Raw genomic sequence first — 9,134 nt, 5'->3', positions numbered from 1 at the left:
TGCCCGGCCCTCCCCACCTTTCCCTCTGCGCCCCTCTCAACTTCACAGGGCATCAACCAGCTCGATTTGTAGCAAATTTGTTTCTCCAGCTCGCTTTAATTGAATGACTTTGGCACTAACAAGGAGCTGATTGAGCTCAATAATGGCACCATTGAAGGCAGAAATGCCAGAGCGGAGACCATGGGCTGGTTCTCCCCTTAAAAACGTACTTTCCCTGCGTTTCAATCTCGCATTACAGGCATCTTAGTGGAAGCAAAGACAAAGATTTGAAGAGAAGACATGTATGAAAGCTGTGTTTTAAATGAATGTTGTCTCAGCAGTTGCAGGTGTATCATGCATGGAAATAAATGTAGAGCAGAATGTAAATCAATCAGCCTCCCAATAGATGTCACACTTAACTTGCCTATCAGTTATCGTCCATTTACACCTTTCTGTCTCATCAGGTTTTACCATCATTTTCAGCCGGAGCTCTTTCCACTTCTCAACATCCTTTTTGAAACCTAGCAACTGACAAATTGACGGTCGCTTTTTCGCGAATTTCATCTCCCTAATATTACAACCAGCTTGATGGAGAGATGGGATAACTAAGTGAAGGTCTGCAGAGAAAAATCACCAAGAGGAGACGCAGAAATAGGGGCAATTATCATGAGTTAGAGAGACGGGGGAGCCGGTGATGGCAACCATCGAACCCCTCAGCGTTCGTTTAAATCTGCTTGATGAATGCGATGTGTGCTCCTCATCTGTCCCCCCCTTCAGTCTGTCCACAGCAGTTAGGCGGGATTGTTTACTATAACCTTGTAATCAACCTGGCTTGGTTGACAGCTCACCATTACCCCTGATAACAGGTCTGCAGCAATTTGCCCCCGAAAGAAAATATATATTAGAAAAAAAAACAGAAACACGCACACACATATAGAGAAACTGCTCAGGGCCCTTTCTGATGCCTTATTGATAGAGCGCTGGCCCTGTTATCTTTGTGCGTAATTTGTTTTCAAGAACTGTGATTTACATTTCAGTGGGATTACACCTTTTAATGCTACATGCGGGCGAGAAGTGGGCAGCCGTTGAATACTCCCTATCTCCGCCACAGGAGGAGGAGGAGGGGGAGCAGGGGGAAGAGGGATGGAGGAGGGTGGTGTGTGTGTGTGTAGAGCGTGGGGGGGTGGGGGGTTCAAACGATGCATTTCCAAGTCCTCAAGTGGAGAGGATTACAATTACAATTAAAAATCAAAAGGCCTGTGTGTCCATCAAACGACTGCCCATAACCCTTTGTGTACCTACTGCCAAATAATTGTGGCTAGTGGAGGGTTGGCAGATGCAAACCGCTTTCCAGCTTAATTGTGGTGTATTACCGGAGCTTGTTCATCGGGATATTATGCAATAAGTGTTATTTCAGGCAAGAATGCAGGTTCTAAATGGCATGCTAATGCGGGTCCCTTGGCAGCATGTTAAAGAAAATCCATGCATCACCATTAAAACAACAGCGGGGCCGGTGGCAAAGTTCAATCATCTTGTTTTGGATATCGCCTTGATGTAATACAACAAGTTCAGCTCGACTCCAGCTGCCACAGAGGACTCACGCAGGTCATCACCGGAAGGAAACAGCTGATGCAGCAACCGACATATAGCCACATTGCTTTGGATCACGTTACTGAGCAGAAGGCTCTTGTGTAACTTTGGCTATATCAAAAATTATAAAGTCAGAATACTGAATGAAACATGGTCAGCAAAGAGGTGAACCAACTAAACCTGATACATTTTACCCAGGCTGCTTTATTTGCCCCACCAGGCCTGCTCATTTTCTGCAGCAGTCATGCATCTTTAACATCCACATTTATAGTTCCCAGTGTTAAAAAAACAGTGGCTGACTGCGGGAAGTTAGTTGAAAATAGTCATGAAATATGGGTCTTTTAATTTCCACTGGCAGTTGTTGAATCTGCCCTGCTTTTTACTTCCACCAACACTCAGCACAGTGCCAGCGCCAGCACACCACCCCCTTACACGCATCCTAATCATGTGCATTATTTCAGTAATTCAGATCACAATATTTTACATAATTCTTTGTTTATTCATTTTCTCAGACAGTCAGCGAAATTATGTAAAACAAGCTCTCAATGGCACTCGGTGTGTGTAATAGAATGCAGATTTCATGTTATTCTAACACATTTGCTTACTTGGAGGCAAAGTGTCCCATTTAAATGAGAATTACACTTAAATGTCACATGGGTTTATCTAAATTTATAAACAGTGCATTTATTATATTAAATTTGGTGAATCCTAAACATGGATTTCGGGAGCTAGAATGAGAGACGTGCTCGGAGGGTTATGACTTACTAATGCCTATTTAAATTGTAAACGCTTCCTTCCTCTCTGTTTTATTTACCCACCATTCTCTCCCCAAGATGACATGGCACCTGAAGGATTGCCCTTTGAAATTTCCCAGTGAGGCTGCCATTGAGACCGAGAGAAACATCATTTGCTTTTGTTAAATTAATTCACTCATTAGCTGGCAGTTTGAAACCTGCAGCTCTTGAAAAGGCTGAGATAATACCATTTCTGCCATTCATAGTAGCCCAGTGTCTCCTGATGGCCGGCAATCTATTGCCTAATAATTTTCTGGCCAAATTATAACAGAGGAATCCTCATTCAGCGAGGTAAAAAGTGTGAATGCGACAGTGAATGGAGAGGGAAAGAGCCCCTCAAATGTCTTTTTCAGAATGGCAGCAATACAAGGAGATTATAGGGGAGAGGGAAACTCGTTTACCTCATCAGTGGCCTTTGTACGCCTTGAGTCAGCTTTCTGAGGGGAAGATGTTTGAACTCAATCATCACTGGCAGCGCAGACGCACAAAGTAGTCCCACCTCAGTCAAAGCAAGTGAGAGCATTATTAAAAAAAAATCCTCTGTTTAGGTCTTAAAAGGTATTGAAAGCAGCGTAGAGATTAGACAAATTCCAAATGTTTTGCATTTATTTTAATAAATAAGTTGAAAAAAGAGAACTTTTTTCATGAATGAGCCACAAAACCCTCTTTTTGACTGCATGCACAATGCTTTGGCTTTCGCACACACTGTGCCTGCCTTCTATTTCATAAACACACTGAGGATTGTTTCCATATGGGACAGCAATATAATAGCAATAGGGTACATTAGATCCCTTCCATACAGATGTTCACCTCAATTTCTGCAGCAGTTTGGTCCATCTGTGTTAACAGTGAGCTGCTTAGCACACGCCTGTGTGAAGGGAGGCATATCAAGCATATGGACATTTTACAAAAGGTTACCCTGCATAAATTAGGTTGAATGGCAATCTGTTGAGGAGAGGTGGCTTACTGTGAGCACTAGGTGGTTTGTGGAGTAAAAATGGAGAATAAAAGGCATCCGGCTTTATAGCTATTTATTGAAGTGGCCGACACAAAATGAGATGCCATCCATATCTTTTTTTTATATGTCATAAACTTAAATCAAAACTCAAATTATACATCTGGGAATCGAAACAGTTGTTCACTTTCCCTCAATAGTTTAGATGTTAAACATGACATTTACAGTAATTTAAATATTTGCACAATTGTTGTTAATTGAGATTCATGTATCTTTCCCCCCAAAAAAGTGATGTGAGACGCTGAGCATTTAAGCAAAACTAAGATTAAAAGAAAAGAAAAATATCTGTGCTTCATTCATGCACTTCTTTTTTTCTTTTTTTTTTGCTTTTATCGCTTTCACTCTTAAGTATTTATGAGATCAGCAGAGCAAAATGTGTTCAGTCAAAAGTGTGAAATCCTAGTATTTATAACAATCACTATTTTGCACCCATAACCTGCTGATATTTCATTAGGGAATCACTTTACTTTGGCAACTCTTGCAGAGCAGGCCGAGCTTTAGGTTTTTATCATGTCCTAGAGTGACATCTAGTGGCTGTTTCTTTCATGACACCACAGCCCCATCTGTCGTCCAAAGCTCACTGCAGTTCTGTTCAAGACCTACTTTTAATGATTAATCTCAACCAAGACTCAGATTTCTGCTTTGATTTGCCAGCAAAAGTACACAAAATGATGATTTCTTGATGTATTCTTCCTTCTATGGGCTCTGAGACCATAAAGGAACATGAAAATGCAGTTTAGGAGTTTTGAAGCATATACTCCTGAGTGTGATCCAGGAATCTCTCCACATACATGCAGCCTTTCCTATAATCTCTATATGCTTTACAGTACAACAATTCATTAATAGTTTGTACTTTTTACTCTTGTGCAGCTGCTTGAAGAGAAGATGAGTCAGAAGAGCACTCAAGATTTTGAACCTGGCACATTTGCTGCCCATCTGTTTCTTCCTCTTCGTGCCTGCCTCGCCTGAATACGATCTAATCAATGAGAAATACCCTTTGAAATCTCCAAAAACAAACCCACAACTGCTGCACTCAAACATCATGCTGACCACCCTTTCATGCACCCACCAATGCATCTAATACATTCCGTTTAATCTGCCTATGTTTGCTCTCATGTGTGAGTTACCTTCATCACTGTGTGGGTGGTTAAGATTGATTAACAATAACAGCAGCTGACTAGGCAGGAATAATTCACCAAAAACAAAGCGTCTGCGAATCAAGAAGACCCACGATGAGAGAGACAGAAGGAGGAGGAAACGGCCGCTTCCTGTGTTGTCGGCTAATTGAAGCTTTGTAACGCAGATCGGGGTAGATGAGGCTCAAAGGCGAATGGCCGTCCGGTGACAACACACGGTTTCATTTTGTGACGCTTGCTGCCTTTGATGTGCGCTTCTTCTCGTGCTTTGATACAAGTGGTCACCACGGCTGGTCGAGAGGGCTTCACCGGACACAACAGGATTCTCCAAGGCAGGCGTGTTGGGGATCAAGGCTACCTCAGTTGCGCAAAGGGCAAGCACTGACCATCTCTTTACTAGAACATCTGAGATCTGAGTAATGGAGTTGGAGGCTGCATGTTGGCTTTAACATTAGTTGTGTTCAGAAAAAGCCTGTTGGCATTTAGCTAGTAAAGTGTGGGCCCATGTGAAGTTAGGCAACAGGACACCATCAGCCAGGGTTTAGACACCAGCGGGGGTGAAGCGGGTGGTGGGTGGAAACTTTCAGAGGAACCTCCCGAAACAGCCTGGAGGTAACGTAGGTGTGTGCAGGATCGTGGCCACATTGTGAATGCGGGGAAGGGACTTGGGCAAGCAGAAAAAGCAGAAGGTGGAAGAGGAGAGTAAAGATCCACCTCGCTTAACTTTTGCTTTCATTAGTGCCGTCTGAAATTTCCAGAGCTATCATCCTGTGCAAGGAACAGTTGGCAGTAAAAGATTAAAGCAAAAGCGATCACTATTGATCTGATCTCTGCTTGCAAACCAACGAGGATGAGAAGTCCTTGAAGTGCTCCGAAAATAAAATGAAATTTGAAACTGGACAATTACATGAAACCTGGCCAAGTTAAATCTATCTTAAAAGCTCTTTTCTGAACGGCTGTTTCCAAGGTCAAGAATGAACATCGAACCTCAGATTAATACTCATCTTCCATGCATTTCTCATTACTTTGGGGGCCCTGCAGTCCAGCTGCTATGCACTGAACATGAACAGTTGCCTCCAGTAGCTTTACAGTAGCCTTTCCATCCAAAGTCAAGGCACTATTGTATGCTTGTAACCCTTTTCTTGAACATTCACAGGTGATCTGTATTGACCTGAGTTGAGAAACCTATTGAGTTGAAGAGATAAAGACACCGTAAGATGGATGTTCCTTCTCTTAAGCCTCATAAATATGTCTTTGGCAGAACTTTGTGTTTATAACCAGTGACACACAGTCGAACGCTCCCTTTAGTGTTGTAGCAGGACGGTAGCAGCCCTTAACTCACCCTTCCAACATCTTTTCATGGCCGGGCTCTTTTGTTCTCCAACATAAAAGGAGAAGGCTCGACACGGAGAGGCTGGGAGACACTTTGAATAACATGCTGATCAATAAAGACCATCTAGCACGGAGATAATGTTGGGAAATTTAGAGTGTGGGTCGTTGAAGTGTCATCAATAGTGCTCACAGTGAGAAAGGGTTCATGCTGTAGGTCATCCTCCGCTACGGCTGATTTGACCATATAAGAGTGAAGGTGCGGTTATGTCAGGCCTTCAGTACAAATGTTCTCTTTGATGGGTTCAAAGCTTGGTAGGAACTTCAAGATGAGTGAATTGTCTTGTAAGTGGAAGGTTGATGGTTTGAATCTTGAACCAGTGGTAGGAATTCGGTGGGAAATGCAAATATTAGAGCTTTGAGGAAGGCGCTTAACCCCTGGTTGCTCCTTTGAAGCTGCTGAACAGCAGGTGACTGGTGGTTTTGTTAAATTAAAAATATATATTAGTAGGTCTGGGTGATGTCAGTAATAAAGGAAGTTGCCTGTTTTTTCATATGTCATTTATTTTTGGGCCGACTCAGAGTATCATCCCATTAAAGTGACGTATCTTGACTCATCTCTGCTCTTTTTGGATTCCACCAACACAATATATGCAAATGAACAAGCAATCAGGCCAAAAAGTAAACCTCGTAACCAAAAAAGCTTTTTAGTTTTACTCCAAATCTAAAAGTCAGATCTCAGTCTGCAGGCCTCATGGAGTGTGTACTGAGGATGAGGTCTGCTGAGTGTGGAGGATATCAGCCTTATCGCAGCTCCTTTCAGTCTCCCCATGATGAGCTGTGCTGCCGAGTGTGTTGTTGCCTAATTCCCTCTAACTACAGCCCTGTGTAATCACATACCCCAATTAACCACCTCGGCTCCCCGTTTCCTGCATCATGCACGCCGCCCCGTCTTCTCGCCACACCGCGTAATTAGCTTTCATCTGAAAATGAAAAGAAAGGAGCACCTCAGCAATTGTGCAGCCACTCTCTCTTTCTCCCCGTCTCTACCCATCTCTCTAGCACTCTACTCCTCATATCATAATGGCCTGCAATTTCAATCAGATGGATTTTTATCGCTGACACTAAGAAGAATTGGCCCTCATCCTAGTCCCTCCTTCCACCACCCCCAAACAAGCAACCCGCCTCATTTGATAGCTTATGCTTGTGAGACAGCTATCAAGAAGAGTCCTTGTTGTGACTGGGAGGTCTCAGTTTGATATTTACAAAGGATTTAATTCCCTTTTGTGGATGTGTGTGGCATAATGGAAGGATCTGGGTCGACATGTTCCAGTAAGGTGTAGTGCTAATTAATTTACATCCACCTAAATAGGAAGGACAAAATAAATCCAGTGGAGATCTAAACGTTTTGGTGGGAGATTTCCAGCTTTGTGTCATTTCAGTATAATTCAGTAGAAGAACATTTTTGATGTCTGTGTATGCAACATTGAACTGTATACAGTACATGAGTGAAAATGAGAAAGTTTGGATCATTTAAATGCCGAAAAGATACCAGCTCATGCATGCTACTCATAGATGCTAATTAACAGGATGTGACCCAAAATAAGAAGTTAAGGGATAACTAATCATGCAAAAGGACAAAGGGTGATCAAATTAATTTGAAATTTCACCTTTTCTATGATGGAGAAATAAGTCGGCTATTTTCACCTTTTACAGCTCACCTAAAGACATTTACACATCTAGCTCTAGGAGCACGTTGGCTATCACGCTCAGGAATCTGGTGCACTCTCAATGAAAGCCTGGCACTGGTGTGACAGCAAATCCCGGGTTAAATTGAATGAGAAAGGCTCAAAAGTGGGATTTGGATAACACAACTTGTTGTTTACACGTCCAATTTTTCGACTTCAGTTACAAAGTGTGACAAAGTGCTCGCTGTAGAAACCAAAACTTTGTCGCTCGGTGAGACAGACACTTTCAGCTCACTGTTAGCGAGAGGCTTCCCTGCCGATGAAAAGAGAGATGATATCATTAAGAACTTATCAGCAGCATGAATGCTCCTTGCAGGTACAGTGGTAATGTGACACCAACACCACACCTCAGTGTCACCAGGAACAGTTCCAGCCGGGTGAATCATTGTTCAGTCATACAAGTGAGCAGCCTGTTAATGACACAGCCCTGACATTTAACATATAATAAGGTGTTTCATCCAGATCTCTTTTGAAGGCGATCTGCAGGTGGAACGAACCGAAGACCTTTTAGTTCAAAAACATGGCGAAGGCTGTCTGAATTCCTGGTTCTTCTTGCCTCATTCTCTCTGTCTCTTTACCCCACCATCCCCCCTCCTTTGCCTCTCAGCCTGTTTGTTCTCTTATCTCTCCTTGTCCTGAACGAATCGATGAGGCGCTCGTTAGCTCAGGGATGTTCATCGGCGAGTGCTGGCTCGGAGAAGAGATTGGCCTAGAACAGGCAAAGAAACGTGTGGATGGGGCAAACAGAGGCGTACTGTGCTCTTTAACAAACACTTGAATGCGTGCAGCAGCCCTGACAAATATCTCTAGAAGTGGTGGATCTATATCTCATGGGATCACCAATTGTCAAATTAGGTCAGATCTTTAGCAATATTAGCACGATGATCACTTAAACCCAAAAAAAGTCAGTGAAATTCATCCTCTGGAGACAAAGAATGTACATTTCATGGAAATTCATTCAGTAATTCTTTACGATTTCGGCTTGAACAAGCGACAACCATTGCTAAAAATCACAATGAACTGTAGATCATAGCCACAAATAACCAGAAATCCGAATGTCAACATGAAGCAGCATGTGAATAGTGCTTTTGTGACGCTTCTCTTTCAGTCTTAACTTCCTGATTAAAGAGGAAGAAAAAAAAAGGTGTTTGTGCTCCGTGATGAAGCAGTTTTGTCACATTCCATTAAAACAATGTTTTTTCCCTCACTCGCCACTTCACATGAGCGGAGCTGGCTCGCAGGCTTTTCATACAATCTAAATATCGCTTCATCAACGGGGGGGCAAAGACGCGAGAGGCAGCCAGAGCATGAATATGTATCCGAAGTTGAGGGGAAGAAAGTGTTTATATAATCATTTGTTATTTCAACACAATTTCCACTGAATAATGTTTCCATTTGGGTAGATAATAACATCCGCAAACTTTCTTCAAGTACAGATCTGTGTGCCTGTAGTGATCAAGAGCAGACATGGACAGATAGACACGAGTATGCTAACTCAGACTACATCGCCTCTGATGTCATTATTCCTTAACAGAAGGAAGAA

This window comes from Chaetodon trifascialis, chromosome 24 (genome assembly GCF_039877785.1).
Source record: "Chaetodon trifascialis isolate fChaTrf1 chromosome 24, fChaTrf1.hap1, whole genome shotgun sequence".
Classification (NCBI taxonomy): Eukaryota; Metazoa; Chordata; class Actinopteri; order Chaetodontiformes; family Chaetodontidae; genus Chaetodon; species Chaetodon trifascialis.
Note: the sequence above shows the minus strand (reverse complement) of the source record.